Genomic DNA, 17,004 nt, shown 5'->3' on the forward strand with positions numbered 1-17,004 from the left:
GTGGTAAACCCCAATAGATGTTGGCAATTATTCCCGGGGCTTAAAAAAGGAAAGCCCCCGAGGTCAGATCAAATCATCCCCGTCGTGCAAATACCCGTCTGCGCTAGAGAAAAGCACAGGCAGAATTCTTAAAAGTTTCAAACCCGGGAGGAGGTTAAAGATGAGCAATTGGCAGTCCAACGCCACCTCACTGCTGATCTTATGGACGAAAAAATTAAAATAAATGCTGATTGGCGCGCCTGGGTTGCTCAGTGAGTTAAGCCTCTGCCTTTGGCTCAGAACATGATCTCAGGGTCCTTGGGACTGAGCCCCGCATGGGGCTCTCTGCTCAGCCGGGAGCCTACTTCCCCCCCTTCTCTGCCTGCCACTCTACCAACTTGTGATCTCTCTCAAATGGATGTATAAAATCTTAAATACATACATACATACATACTGATTGAATGGCTTAAAGTCTGAAACAAGAATGGATCTTGTGTCTCCTAATTCCAAACACAGAGCATAGGGTATCCTTATGAATCTCCATTGGAATAACTAGATAGTTACTTTGAGTTGCAACAGATAGCTACTTTGCTCTCAAGCAAGAATAATTTAGCATTATTATGGACTGTTGCTGAACATCTCATCTCACAGCTGCAACAGTCAACAAACAGCTGGGGGTACTAAAGCAAAGATGATTCAGGCAAAAGGGTTCTGGTACAGAAACTGCGTAGGAATGCAAATGATGCACTTCGAAGCATAAGAACAGGTAGTGAGAAGAGCAACCTAAATGATAAGGACATTGACTAGCTTTCCTGTGATGCTCAACTAAAAAGCTGGACCTGGGTCTAGAAACTGTAAATCCACACAGCCTAGTGGAAGAGTAGACACAGATGTGCTTACTATAACCTACACTAAGGAAACTGAAACGTGGAGACAATTTATAGTCAAAACAGTGAATCAATTATTCGTGCGGTGATAACGTGAAACAGAAAAATAAAATGTTAGAAAAATATTTTCTCCACATTGTTTTAAACGTGTGTTCACTGTTAATATGCCCCATAGATTTACAGTTTCTAGATTATTCAATATTCTAAATTCAGCCCATGGGTTTATTGTATTATTCATAAAAAGGCTTTATTTGCAGCTAAATGTTACTTCAGTTTATTAAGACCCTGACAAGGTCAGTGTCTATCAAACCGTTCTGGCTTAAGCATTGTTTCACCAAGTCCTGTGATTAAAAACATTCTCCACAACTGGACTTGCTCAGCATGCATTTTCACTCTGTGTAGGACACCACCTTAGGCACTGTGATGAACTGAAAGTAAACCTTAAGCCCACTCTCCTTCTTAAAGCTACCTCAGGGAACTAAGTAATTCATTAACAACTTCTACCGAGTGTTTAGGAAGAAGATGATACTGGAAGGCATTGTGGGAAAAAAACAGTGATCCCAAAAACACAACCCTAAGTGCACTGAGCTTGCACTGTCTAGGGTGAAAGTTTAATGAGCCAAAAAAGCAGATGATGCCAAGCCAAAAAATGAGCCTCCTAGAAAGTGCTAGTGATATCCCAGGAGGAAGAGATTATGTGGAATGGTGAAAGCTTCTCCAGGGAGCTGATGATCTTTGCCTTGAAAAATAAAACACCAGAAAACAGAAAAGCTGGTACTTTGAGGACAAATATGTGACAGGGTGGTGCAGATACTATCAAATACCGTATTTACCAGATGCCCAACACATTTAAATCTGAGCTCCTCACACGGACTAAACGGACCACATGATTCTGGCCCCACTTTCCTCTCTAGTCTCATCTTATACCATTCTCCCTCTTTTCATTGTATTCCTCTCACACTGATCTTCTTTCTGTGGCTCCAACACATCAAAATCATTCCTGCCTCAGAACCTACGCACAAACTTTCCCCTCTGAGTGGCACTCCATTGATGGAGATCTTCATATGGCTGGCTTCTCTATCATCTCCTTCATTTAAGGGGTAGCTCGACTATCCCATCCTCACAGGCATCTGCCTTGATAACTTCCACAGGCACTCTTAGCCATTACCTTGTTGTGTTTTCTTTATATCATGTATCCCAATAAATACCTTATGTGTTTATTTAGGTGTTTTTGTCTACCTGTAAGAATAAAAGCACCATGATAGGTAGGCCCTACATCTTTCTCATTTGCTACTCCATACCTGGTAGCTAGAATAAGCTCTAGGAATTGGGGGGGGGGGAGAAGAAGAAGAAGAAAAATAATAATAAGCTCTAGGATATAGTAGCGGAAATTCTACACATCTGGAGGAGAAGGAAGGGGGGCAATCAGGCCTGTATAATAGAATAGGGTTTTGTGAAGAATCTGGAAGGCCAACATATGAAAATAACTCCCAAAGCTATGTCCTGGTGCTTCACAATTCAACATTAGAAAACATGACTTGACCCCATAATAAAATACAAATACACCTGAAACCAATATTCTAAACTTCTGCCATCATTTACAGCACCAAGAAATTTTGTTCTCCAAGTCATGCTTTGGTAAGAAAAACAGAAAAGAAGTGGATTCCTGGACATGTGGACGTGGGAGGTGGCAGGTGCTGCTGAGAGAAAGGTGTTGAAAGGAAAGTTGAAATTTGAGAAGACAAAGGTGGCCAAATTCCTAATTCTGCCTCAGTGTAGCACTGATGGCCCTTTAATAATCTCCATCAAATCACTTCTCTGTAACTTTAAATTTCCCACAGTCAAAAGGAATTCATTTGCTTGACCCTGTAAGAAAAGTACTGATGTCATACAATTTTTCTTCCTTCTTCAATTTAGTTAGCCTTACATACTAAGTAACACTTTATAAATCTTCAAAGATTTTTGTAGTTCCTTGAAAAAGCTATTTCTCATATTTGACACTCTGAGTTCAGATTTCTAAGTGTAGGCACACATAAGGGAATTTTATCCAAGGAACAAAACCAAGCTTAGGCAGCCTCCACGTAGCTTAACCTCCAAAGAAGTAGAAGCAGGATATTACTTTAAGGGTGTCTAAATCTGGGGCACCGGGTGACTCAGTCCATTAGATGTCTGCCTTTGGAGTGGGTCATAATCCCATAGTCCTGGGATCAAGCCCCACCTCGGGAATCCTTGCTCAGTGGGAAGCCTGCTTCCCCCTCTCCCTCTGCCTGCCTTTCCCAGCTTGTGCTCTCTCACTCTCTCTCTCTGCCAAATAAGTAAATAAATAAATAAAATCTTAAAAACAAAACAAAAGAGCTTCCAAATCTGTCTGCCAGAGGCTTCTTCTGTTTAAGCCCTAGGTCCCAGGCAGGAAACAAAATTAGACTTGTCAGGACCTTGTCAAACTTGGACTCCCCTTTCTTTCCACACTCCCATCAGACCCATCAGGCTACTGGTCCCCCATCTCTTCTCCCTTGCACACCAATATGCAGTAAAGTTCTCAATAACATGTAGGGTTTATCATCTTAGCACTCCATAATGGAGAAACAGAGCCTAAACCCACATTCTCAAAGAACCTGGGCACAATAGTAGTAGCTCACTAAATATGTGTTGGATGAATCATGTCACTAGACAGATAATAAGGAGGAAGACCCACTGTGAGACCCAGAATTAGAACTTGTGAGCCAGAGGGAATAATTTCTGCCACTAAAGGATCAAAGAATCCATTTAATAACTGAGTATACTTGAAGCTGAGACTCAGTTTCCAGATCAGAAAAAAACAAACAAACAAACAAAAGCTAGTATTCTTGGACCTTTTGGAAATAAAAAGCCTCAAAAAATCTGAGCAATTCCTTGAACAGTCTCTCACACAAAGCTAATCCTTGGTGTTACTAGTTAGGTGAACACTACTCGGAGCTGATTCTCATATAACTGATCTCTTACTTGCTAATACATGAAAGCCTACAGCATCTGAGATGCCAGACCTTGCTTTTCCCCTTTTTCAGATGCTATCATAAGCCTGCTAACTGCAATGCATGTTTTAGGTGAGCACCTATTTAACCAGAAGAATTTCTAGACACTCCAAATATGAGCATGGACAGAATGCAATCTCTACCTTCCTGTAGCCCTCTTTGAGTAGAGGAAAGAAGATACAAAATTGTGATCATTCAAAGTACAATGTGACCAGTGCTGTCAGAAAGATAGCCGAGATGGTTCAAAGAAGGGAGAGATGAAATTACTGGATCGCATCAAGATATCTTTGCTCTTGTCTCTCATAGATCAGTCACTCCCTCACTGCTTTGATTCCCAGGACAAGCTGTTACCTTGCCTCACAGAACAGATAGGTGCTCCCCATTACCTCTGGACCTCTGAATCTGAGCCATATTGTGATTAAGCCACACTGAACAGGAAACATATACAAAAATAGTTTAAAACCTCTATGGCAAGAGTCAGAACTTTTTCAGTAAAGGACCAGACAGTAAATATTTTAGACACGTGAGCCATGCAGTCTTGGTCACAACCGTTCAAGTCTGCCGCTGTAGTGTGAAAGCACCCAAGGCAATATGCAAACAGATATGCACAGATGTGTTCCAGTAAAACTGAGTCACAAAAGCAGGCAATGGCCAGAAACAGCCGAGGGGCCACAGTTTGCAGACCCCTGCTCTATGCAGAAGCAAAAGTTACTTTAGTTATCAGGTTCTGTTCTGATACTTGTATCCTAAATCAATTAATTCACTCAACAATCATTTATGGAGTGCCAGTGATATAGGATGCTTTGCACAGGTAAAGATGAATTGGCAGATGCTCCCAGACCTCAAGAAGCTTTCTTAGCTGAATTCGCTGTGCTGTTGACAAGGACATATGATATATATTCTAGTCCTGATTCCTTGCAAGATTCCCTGTCCTCAGTCCTCTTTTTTTTTTTTTTTTTTTTTTTGCCATCGGCTATTTCTTTTTTTTTTTTTTTCCTCTGCCTAGTTTCTGATCAATATTTTTGTCTGAGCTTCACAACATCTATATATTCAGGTCCTGGCTAAACTCTTGCTTGCTCTAATCTAAAATTCTTAACCCTTAACAGTTTTGCCTAGAGTTCTTCTTGCCCTCTTGGGCAAAGCATCAGCAAAAAGGAAAGAAAATAAAGAAAATAAACAAAAAGAAGCAGCTAACACCTATATACTGATGGGGGCTTCCTGTTCACTTGTTGTGAACATTGTACAGTATTATAAGTCAAAGTCCTGAGCAGGCCATTTTCCTCTCCCCTAGAACAGGGGATTTAGCCATGCCAGAACCAAAGAAATAACTACGACTTCTAAAGAAAGCTACCAGAAAGCTACCAGACACTGGGGCGCATGGGTGGCTCATTGGGTTAAGCCGCTCCCTTTGGCTCAGGTCATGATCTCAGGGTCCTGGGATCGAGTCCCACATTAGGATCTCTGCTCAGCGGGGAGCTTCCTCCTCTCTCTCTCTCTCTGCCTGCCTTTCTGCCTCCTTGTGATCTCTGCCTCTCAAATAAATAAATTAATTTAAAAAAAAAATTAAAAAAAAAAAAAAAAAGAAAGCTACCAGACACTGAGGCCAGATTCTGCCTCCAGGGCTTTTTAGGAGGTAAAATGACATAGAGAACAATCACCTAACTTCATCCTCACACCACAGGATAGAAGAAGCCTTGAGGGGACAGAAGGTCTGGCTTTTTTCTCTCCTCCTCTTTAAAGGAGGGAGGAAGGGCAACTTCGCCTGCTGTTGATTATCAGCTCAGGCCAATAGATTTGTTGATCTGTCCCGCCCCTGAAAGGAAAGAGAACTGAGAAAGAAAGCTGGTAGGAGAGAGAAAGAGTACAAGTCGGAAGACCCGCTCTCCTCTTTGTACAAGAACGTGTAGATCTCCTATAGATTGTGACGGCACAGAAGTTGCAGTACAGCATAATCTTGCCAACACCTGACCCTAGAGGATGGACAAGCCATGCAGTGAGAGGATCCCAGGAACAAGAGGCTGTGTACTTCCGGGAACTAGCTGAAGAGGGGGGTTAAGGGAGAAACCATTTCAAGGAACCATACAAAGGGGAGGGCTCACAGAATGCACCAAACTTATCCACGTGCCTTTGAAAAAATCAGCATTACAGTCACACAGGGGTTAGCCCCTCGGTGTTTTCTGGAGAACAGCCAGAGCCATAAAAAGGGCACTGTGCCCATAAGCAGTCAAAGAGATAGTTGTCCTCCTAGTTTCCCTCTCAACTCTCAATATTAGAAGAGTTAAACCTTGCGAGAGTGCTGAATCCTAACCACTAGACAACGAGGGAGTCTCAGAAGAGTTAAGCCTTGAAATGGACTGGGTAGAAAAAAAAAAAGAGAGATCATTCTAAAATCAGAGTCAACAGGGACGCCTGGGTGGCTCAGTTGGTTAAGCAGCTGCCTTCAGCTCAGGTCATGATCCCAGCGTCCTGGGATCGAGTCCCACATCGGGCTCCTTGCTCAGCGGGGAGCCTGCTTCTCCTTCTGCCTCTGCCTGCCATTCTGTCTGCCTGTGCTCGCTCTCTCCCCCCTCTCTCTCTGATAAATAAATTTTTTAAAAAATCTTAAAAAAAAAAATCAGAGTCAACACACACACGCGCGTGCTATACATGTTAACAACTCACCTTGCTTCCACCTATTTCAGATAAAGAGCTGGAGGAAGCCTTGGATATGATCTGAGATTGCCATATAATGAAGTTGCGGAATTTCCCCCAAACAGTAGAAAAGAATTACTTGACATGGAACAGATAGGGAAGAGACGAGACAATAACAGTTTTGTGTTCATGTTTGAAGTTCATGTTTGAACCCCACTGAATTAGAACTCCCTGGTAAACTAGTTAGGTAGGCACTTCTGAAAATGTGTGCTATGGATTTCAGTTTCCCAAGCTTGCAAAGGGCAAAAGTCTCAGTAATTAAACCACAAATGTGGGAAACATCCTTAGAAAATCATGATAAAATTGTAAAAGGTCTTAGTATTATCATAAATAAACCAATTTAAGATTGTTTAACTCACTGTTTTATTTGACCACAGAACTTTTTTTACCCCCCTCAGATAAATGCCAACTGGAAAGTTAGTGGAAAGAAACTTGTTTCTTTGGGGTTTGGGATCCTTATGGTTTGGGGCCATGCCAGTCTGTGCCATTCCCTCCAGGGCTGCAGGAGTTGCGCAATTCTTGGGATGCCCCCTGGAGTTGTTCCCACCGATGAGGACCCCATGAAAAAACAGGAGCCTAATTCAGGGATTGAAAAGCAGAAGGTCGGGGAGCCTGGGTGGCTCAGTGGTTTAAAGCCCCTGCCTTCAGCTCAGGTCATGATCTCAGGGTCTTGGGATCAAGCCCCACATCAGGCTCTCTGCTCAGAGGGGAGCCTCCTTCCCTCTTTCTCTGCCTGCCTCTCTGCCTACTAGTGATCTCTGTCTGTCAAATAAATGAACAAAATCTTAAAAAAAAAAAAGAAAGAAAGAAAGAAAGAAAGAAAAGAAAAACAGAAGGTCTTGGAAAATTTAGAGGAGTAAGTCCTTCTAGCAGGCATAAGTCTTACGTCAGAAATGAGCTTAAAATTAGAAATCTGGAAGAGCTGGAAGGTTTCGATCTCATGGCTCCTGAGAAGCCTTTTCTTCACATCTTGCTTATTGTATGCAAAACTTCCACAGACTAAAAATAAAACAAAACTGACACCAAAGCCCTAGAAAATGTTACATATGTACAGTTGTGTGATGGGGGGAGCCAGGACAAAGGAGAACGGCAGAAAAGTCTCCCACACAGTTCCAGCGGGAGGTGACTCCACATCTTCCCAAGGAAAGAGGAGCATTTCAACCCTGGTTGGTTCTAGTGTGGCAAGTAGGGTCCCCTGACCAGTGCTGTCCAGAAGACTCCACTAAGCCACCTGCAAGAGCCTGAACAGGTGACCGGAGTCATGGTCTCCATATTTTACTATCTTCACAAAGCTTTTGATTACCTTGGATCTTTTCTAGGCTACTTAGATTACCTAGAAGTGACCAACTTGTCTTGATGTATTATGATTGTTTTGAAATCTCTAACCTTCTGTGTCACAGGCTTCTCTGTAAAGTATTTGCTCCTTACATAGATGGAGTGTGAAAAGAATAGTTCCTCCTTAAGACTGAGGTTTTGACAAAGTAGCAGTCAACTCAGACCATCACAGACAACAGAACTTGAATGAGCATTTTGGAATTTTTAAACCAGACATTTGATGACAACAAAACAAAACAAAGCCTAATAACAACATCAAAACCTTTTTATCTCTTGCTTTTTGTGTGTGAAATTCATATTTCACACAAAAATATTAATTTTTTGTACTTATTTAGGTTTCTCTTTTAAAATTTTCCATACTTCCAATATTTAATTTTTCTGAAATTAGTAAGTAAAAAGGGAAGGATGAATTATGACTTTTTGTTCTTGCAAAGTTTTTAAATCTTCATCCTCCTACATTAAAAATGTTTTTCCTTAAGAAGTTTATTTATAGAACATACCTGAGATTTTGTAAAATCAGAAGCACAATTTCTATTTTTAAAGGCATAGAAGAGCAAAAGTGTACATTTTCTTATGGTTGGGCCCAGATAACGCAAAGAGATAATATAATGTAGATAAATTGAGCAAACTTAAATAAATTTGTTATTCTTTCACACTTTAGTTTCCTTATCTGCGAAATGAAAATTTTCATACCTACTACACAGAATTGTGTATAGGTTGAATAAGGTGAAGTCTGCTATATAGTAAGATTTTAATAACTGGCTGAAAAACACTGAAATAAAATAGAAACAATTATTTCCTTCTGCTGAATTACAGATGGAATTGAGAAAGTTTTTATTCTAAGTTAACCAATCCAATACACCACAGTGGTAATTATATATAAATAAATTTACAAATTCATAATTATGTATTTTAAAGCATTTTCCCATTAAAATTTTAAATAATTTCTCTTTATTGCTGAAATGCGATTATATCTGTCTTTAATATAATTGGATATCTTTTATACTAATAAGGAAGCAAATATACATGTAATTGTTAATAGCTCCACCAAACGAATATTAAGATCAAGTACTAGCCAAGTGTACATATCTCATTTCCTTACAAATTTTAAACTTATACAGTAGTATTTGATTATAGATATGTATTTTATTTTTATTATGGCCATATGCAATACTTTATTACATTATTTAGCGAAGAATAAGTTACGTACGATTTTATGTCTTGTGGGAAATATTTTAATTCTTTATCTTCCCAAGATAAAAATATCCCTTCCTCAAGAAATTTATTTATAAAACATTCACAGAAAATGCTGAGACATTTTTAGATTAATAATGGTTTCTATTTTGGAACAAGAAATGTGTCTCAGAACAGCTTTTCTCGTATTTTAAAAGGAATTTCCCCATAAATCAGTTATGAATGTATATGGAATCTTTAATCCTTTAAGAACAGCTAATTAAATCTTTTTTCCCTAGTTGCCTCTGGTATAGGCCCGCTGTGTGTGGTACTTCCCATGGCTTGTCATTTTGTTTTAATGGCAGGGGGAGGAAACTAGCAAAGCTCAGTAACCACACTGCATATCAAAATGTCACCATGGCAGCATTTGTCCACTTGTCAGAGTCCTTCTGAAATGACTCAGCCATTCATTTTGTTGAATCAATATTGAAGCTTTTGAGATTTATTACTTGAGGTTTGGGAGCAGGCAAAGCAAACAAATCCGTCATTCCTAACATTGAGTTCTAGTTGGGCTGAGATTATGATTGCTGTCTGCACTTTATTTATGAGGACAGATTATAATGTTTCCACTCCTTGCATAATTACTTTGTAATAAGCTCGCATTTATATGCCTGATAGTATGGTGGAAAAGCATTTAAACTTTCCAAAAACATTCTGTGGACTATGGTAAATTTACTGAATTCAAATAGCTAATTCCCTGGGAGGTGTCAGGCAGGAGGGCAGGGAGGAGAGATGTGAAGCTTTTGATAGAAAATCTTTAAATCTTTAAGATTCTTCAAGTTCCGTTTTTTTATATCCCACCTTTTTGTCTCTTTTTTTCTTTTTCTTTCTTTCTTTCTTTCGAGAGAGAAAGAGAGAGAGCTCGAGCAGGGGGGGAGAAGCAGATGGAGAGGAGCAGAGGGAAAGAGCAGAGGAAGAGGGAGAGGCACAGAGAGGCCAACTCGGGGCTCCATCCCAGGATACCAGGACGACCGCCTCAGCCAGAGGCAGACACTTAACCAACTGAGCCACCCAGGTGCCTCTATATATCCCATCTTGAAGCAAAATTAAGAAGAACCAGGATAAGAAAATTATCTATTAAATCCTTCTATTTAATAATGTCCATTTACTGATACTTTCCCCATTCAACAAATAGAAGATTCTAAAACTATTTTAAAATACTGAGATTTCTTCAAAGACAGTTTTATAATCACGTAAGTTTCTAGTGGATTGGGTCACAAAATGGATCTGATTTGTTAATGCAAGCACTCACTGTACGTATTTTCAGTTATCACTGAACTAAATTCAGTGCAGAGGTCAGTGTCCAAAGATGAAGTGATGAGAAATTTTCAGAAGTATAGATCTGTCTGACAAGATCCTGACAAGATCCTGAAGATCATTAAAGCTTCATTGACATATCAGGCCAAGTGGAAGGGAGAATGGGCAAGCTTCTCATTAGAATTCCTCCTTTAGATCTCTTCCTAGAGCTGAGGAGTCTCTCCTTTAACATCCCATGACCTAGACCGGTCCTACTGGGATCAGCACAGGATGCTGCAATGCTAGTATCCTCAATGGGGTGAGTCAAAACCAGATAACATGATGGAGTCATCTGTGTTGGTTATAGGATCTGTTCTCCCAGGACCCCCAAATTCTACCCAGGACTTGTGCAATCTGAGGTCATGTTTATTTTACCAATGGCTACAAGCAAACAAAGCCATTGCAAACAAAGCTTCCACTGTCTATTTCCCACATGAGTGAGAAAATCAAGCCCAGTGGGAAGACAGGTTTGACTGATGGTATGTTTGGGCATCATGCCGGGCCTTGCAAACTTCACATAGATAGGGATGCCTGGTCCACTTAATGCACACATCTCTGCCAGCAGCATAAGACGCAAGTTTGGAGTGTTCTACTTTTCAGATGTCCAGTAAGCTCTACTTAACTTACACAATTCCATGCAACCATAAGAATTTTAGATCATATTGAAAGACATATAAGAGTACTTTCTGTAGTTTCTGTTTACAGTAATTAAAAAGTTTTGGAAGGAGGTCATAGTTGTATAGCACTGTGAATGTAATAAGGGCTACTGAATTGTACCATTAAAATGGTTAAAATGGTAAATTAAAAAAAATGTTTAATTAATATATAATGTATTTTTATCCCCAGGGGTACAGGTCTGTGAATCGCCAGGTTTACACACTTCACAGCACTCACCATAGCACATACCCTCCCAAAAGTCCGTAACCCCACCACCCTCTCCCTCCCTCCTCCCCCCAGCAACCCTCAGTTTGTTTTGTGACAGTAAGAGTCTCTTATGGTTTGTCTCCCTCCCGATCCCATCTTGTTTCATTTTTTCCTTCCCTACCCCGCAACCCCCCACCCCACTTTGCCTCTCAACTTCCTCATATCAGGGAGATTATATGATAATTGTCTTTCTCTGATTGACTTTAAAATTTTATGTTTAATTTACCTCAATTTATTAAAAAATTCATTTTGTTAAATATAAAAAAAAAGCCCATTTCAAATGAGCAAATCGTATGCTGTGTGGATTAAGTCTCAAGAAAATAGCTGAAAAGAAAAAAAAGAGTCTTCTGCAGAACGCTTTAATGCTTTTCCTATAGCTTGTGTGCAAGTCAGTTCATATGAGAAAATGTACGCTGGAATTGTCTCACCTTTCAGAAAACCAAAATCCTTTTTGAGTTTTCTTCTTTGCAGGGTTCTGAGAAAGTAAAAAGGTTTTTAAGACTGTGCTTGAAAGAGTGCTATGCAGACAAATACAGCTTTAGCATTCCATTAGAGCAATCCCACATGGCCTACTCCCAAACAAAACGGAGTTCCCTAATACTTTTCAGTTTTTCTTTTCTGTATTCTTTTCTCTCTCTTTTTTTTTCTTCAAAAACCAAGGAAGTGAATTGTGAATATTTCCTACAAGAAATGCTGAGCTGGTTAATTTCCGATAATTATAAAATCACGGGTGGTCAGTAGTTCAAAGAAAATCTTTCCCCAACAAAACCAATTATGAGCAGAGACTTTAACTGTGTCCCTTTATCCACTGCCAAAATGCAGTATCAATAGAACAGAATGTGAAAGCTGCAGCTTTGATATGAAAGGTACTGAAAGTATTCATCTTTTGGTAGTTGTTCTGCCACCATATGGAATGGAATAAAAGGAAAAAGAATTATGCAGCATCAACTTGAATTATGCAATCGGAGAAAAGGAAAAGCAAATCATAACCAGATGTGTCTATGCATACATTTTATTACAAAAACTTTCTTTGATATCACCAGGCACCCAATGCACTCTATTGGTGGTGTGAAGTAATTGAAAATAATATTAAGAAAGGACTTGGAGTAACATATCTTATCATTCAAATAGAAAAGCATTTACAGCAGAGAACTGGTATCAAAGATGTCTTTAAAACATCAATATTAGGCTGAAACATAAGAAACTGATATCTGCTTATACAAAAATGGTCAAACAAGGGCAAAATGGTATAACAGCAATTTCATGTGCTTCAGCCTAATACATAATTTTCCTCCTAATTCCAAATGGCGTTTTCTCTTCATCATCATCACCCAATGGAATAAAAGACATTTATTTAATTTTTATTCAGTTTCAGGTCATTTGTTTAATTTTACATTGTTTAGTGTTTTTAGCCACCTCATATGGAACGAATCCATAAACACATGAGTCAATTAATGTTCCTTTTCTCCCCTTAATCAAGAAATATTTTTAAGTTGGATATACCAACATTTCTCACTCATCAGTCTTTTGGGGCCCACTGTCAACATCAGGAGGCATGTCAAAGGAAGCCCTTCCTTATTTGAGATGATGCTAGGAGGAAGACACTCTTGCCCAGACCAACTCTGCTCCTGTATCTTTTGTACATGCTAAATGCCAGGCCTCTTCCCTCTGGGTACCTTGAAGTTTCAGGGACAGGTATTATGAGAATGTTGAGAGACTGAAGGATCTGAGAGGGAAGTCTAGGGCTGAGTGAAGCTTGATACTAATGAAACTCGAGGTCAGAGGCAAATCCTACTAGTGGATGGTCATCCTTTCTACAATCAGAAACACAGTCTCCTAGAGGGTCTAAAGGGAAAGCTTCCTGCTGGAAATAGAAGGTAGGCCAGAAAAGATTAGAAGCTAGTTCTCCTTGCGACCACTGTTGAAAGAAGAGCAGAAGAGAGGGAGGCAGAATGGGACTGAGTTGAAAGAAAAAAAGAACTCTGCCACTCAGGGATGCCTGTACACTCTAGGTTAAATATATAGCACGGGAGGGGCTCCCAGGTGGCTCAGTCAGTTAAGCGTCTGCCTTCTGCTCAGGTCATGATCATGGGGTCCTTGGATTGAGCCCCACATTGGACTCCCTGCTCAGTGGGTCATCTTCTCCCTCTCCATCTGACCCTCCCTGCCCCTTCTCCCTGCTTGTGCTCTCACTCGTGCACTCTTTCTCTCTCTCAAATGAATAAATAAAAAATCTTAAAACATAAATATATAGGGGCACCTGCGTGGCTCAGTGGGTTAAGCCGCTGCCTTCGGCTCAGGTCATGATCTCAGGGTCCTGGGATCGAGTCCCACATCGGGCTCTCTGCTCAGCAGGGAGCCTGTTTCCCTCTCTCTCTCTGCCTGCCTCTCCATCTACTTGTGATTTCTCTCTGTCAAATAAATAAATAAAAATCTTAAAAAAAAAAAAAACATAAATATATATAGCCCTGGAAGTGGGATGAGGGAATGGACAGGCACTGTCTGAATGCCAGCGTTCCGCACCCAGAGCAGAATCAATATCCAAACAAACGCTTAGCCAAGGCTCAGACAACTGCTGTTGACTCCTATGGCAGGGGCAGAATTTGGCTGGCATTACTGAACATTTTTCATGTTGTCAGTGATAATCTGCTCCACTCAACAGAAGGGTTCTGCCTGCAGTTGACACAAAAGCAACATAACACACAATTCTGGACAATTTCACAGGAGAATAATCTTTGAACAATGTGTCCTAAATCAGAGTCAAAGGTCAGAGTCACTCTGGCACTGACTGAGAAAGTAGTTCTTTTCCAGGGCTCCGTATGTGCCAATCCTGAGAAGGAAATACTGCAAAGAGGTCCAATACCTAAGTCACTAGTTTACTGAATCAACACAATTCTGTTCTTTCTCACCACTGACTCACTGAATGTGCACTGTTTAAGGGGCACCTGGGTGGCTCAGTGGGTTGAGTCCCCAACTCTTGATTTCCATTCAGGTCATGAACTCAGGGTTGTGAGATCAAGCCCCATATCAAACTTTGACAAGTTCCATATAGGGCGGGGGGGCTCCTCCCTCAGTGGAGAGTCAGCTTCAGATTCTCTCTCCCTCTGCCCCTGCTTCCTGCTCACTCGCACACTCTATTTCTCTCTCTCTTTCTCTCTTCCTCTCTCTCAAATAAATAAATAAATAACTCTTTAAAAACAAAAACAAAAACCTGCTCTGTTCAAAATTCTTTTCTGTCCCCAGAATGAAATCTTGGGTGGGCCCCATGTTTCACATTCATTTTCAATTATTAACAAATAGTCTCACTCTCAGAGAGAGCAAAGCAAAGCTTAACTTCCCATTTAAGTTTGGCAAGTTCTTCTCTTGCTTGGGGCTGATCCTGGTTAGAAAGCCTGCAGTGAGGAAGGAGGACCCAGTCACTCATTTTCTCTATCTCTCCCAACTCCTCTACTTTTCACGATGCTCTTTAATTAATGGCTCATTTGGTGTTAAGAAGTAGAGAAGGAGATGAACAAAGGTTAGGAAAAAATAAAAAAGAAAGGTTCTTTCCTGAATGAGTTCTTTGGAGACTCATCTATGGGGATACCTGACATGGGCTATGTTTCCCTGGGCAGACCACTTGTAATCAACTTTCCAGTCTCTACCTTCTGGTAGTCCTGAGGGATCACTACATCCCACCAGTGTGGTCTTTTTAGACAATTAAGAGCCTTCTGTTGTGTCCACAACTGACCCTCAAACACCACATTTTCCCCCTGGTCACTACTCTTACTGCAGGGCAGTGTTAAACTCACCTTTTGACTTTTTCAGAATGAGTCAGGTAGCGGTTCCTCTGTCCCTCAAACTCCAGGTCAAGCTCTCCAGGTGATTCTCTGCTTCTCTACCACTTTTGCCTAGAGGTGGTGGAGATAGAGGACATAGCACAGTGACAAGTCTCTTCAAAAAAAATTCTCACTACAGACCTCAAGACCAATCTCCCATCCTCACTTATCTACCCTGAAGGTAGGTGATGAATTAAGAGTCTCCAAATTGGTTATCAGTCTCTTTACAATGTAGTGAGTGGTGTGATTAATCTCACAGATTCTTGAACAACTATCTGAGTTCAGAACTCTGCTCCACTTTTGCCAACTATAAGATACTTAATGTCTCAGTGTCCTTATGCACAAAGTATTGAAATCTGTAAGAAATAAAAGCAATGGAGGAGGAGAGCTTGGGAAGTTTCTGGAATAAAAGAAACTAAAGAGGCATGACAACTAAATGCAATTCATAAACTTTAATTAAATTCTGGATCTCATTTTAAAATAAGTTTAAATAAACAAAAAGAAAACCAGATAAAGAACATAATCAGAGCAATCTTGGATATTTAAATATGGACTGAATAATAGAGAATAAGATTTTATCAGTATTATACTTGAGTGATGGTTATGTTGTGGTTTTGTAAAAGAATGTCTTTGTACTTAGGAGACATATGCTGAAATATTTAGGAGTGAAGTGTCACGATATCTGTAACTTATTCTCAAATTATTCCTCAAAATATTGTCTTACAAATAAAAATAATGATGTCATACACATAATAAATCTCTTAGAGCAATACCTGGCATATAATAAACAATTCTGTAAGTGTAAATTATGGATTATTAGCACAGATACCTAGACAAAAGGAAAAAAATCTCCTTTAAAATTATTATACATTTGTCAAACTGAGCTAATGTACTGAATCATGAATTTCCTAATACCCTCTTCACCTACTGCTCACCTTTCCCAATCCCCAATACTTGTCTTTCTTTAACTTCTCCACTCCTCCCTTCAAACCATGTCTCCCACTATTAAGACAGTTTCCAATCTTCTACTTCACACTGTGATAACTAATATAATCAGAAGGATATTTTTTCAAGTTATGCTTTAATCTGTAACACTTAGATTCACAATTTAACTTATATTAGAAAATCTTTGTACCTTGGGGTGCCTGGGTGGCTCAGTGGTTTAAGCCGCTGCCTTCGGCTCAGGTCATGATCTCAGGGTGCTGGGATCGAGTCCCGCACTGGGCTCTCTGCTCAGCGGGGAGCCTGCTTCCCTCTGTCTCTCTCTGTCTGCCTCTCCATCTACTTGTGATTTCTCTCTGTCAAATAAATAAATAAATAAATAAATAAAATCTTAAAAAAAAAATCTTTGTACCTTAAAACTCATACAGTAAATTGGCTTAAATAATTCTAAGTATTTACATATTGACAATTAAAACTAAGGAGCACCTGGGTGGCTCAGTGGGCTGAAGCCTCTGCCTTTGGCTCAGGTCCTGGTCCCAGCATCCTGGGAAGGAGCCCTGCATCAGGCTCTCTGCTCAGCGGGGAGCCTGCTTCCCTCTCTCTCTCTCTGCCTGCCTCTCTGCCTACTTGTGATCTCTCTCTCTCTGTCAAATAAATAAATAAAATCTTAAAAAAAATTAAAACTAAGAATGATTCAGAATATGTAGTTATTAATTCAATTAAAAGCAAACCCATTTCAGGTTAACATCAGTAATATATTTTTATGAAAACCGTATTTCCCAAAACAAAAATATTTAGTGAGATCAGTGGCATCATTTACCATTTTACAAATTTCCCTTTTTTTAAAAAATTTAACTTATTTATTTGAGAAAGAGAAAAAGACAAAGA

The sequence above is a fragment of the Mustela putorius genome, unplaced genomic scaffold, assembly GCF_011764305.1.
Source record: "Mustela putorius furo isolate JIRA1106 unplaced genomic scaffold, ASM1176430v1.1 tig00537350_pilon_pilon_pilon, whole genome shotgun sequence".
Taxonomy (NCBI): Eukaryota; Metazoa; Chordata; class Mammalia; order Carnivora; family Mustelidae; genus Mustela; species Mustela putorius.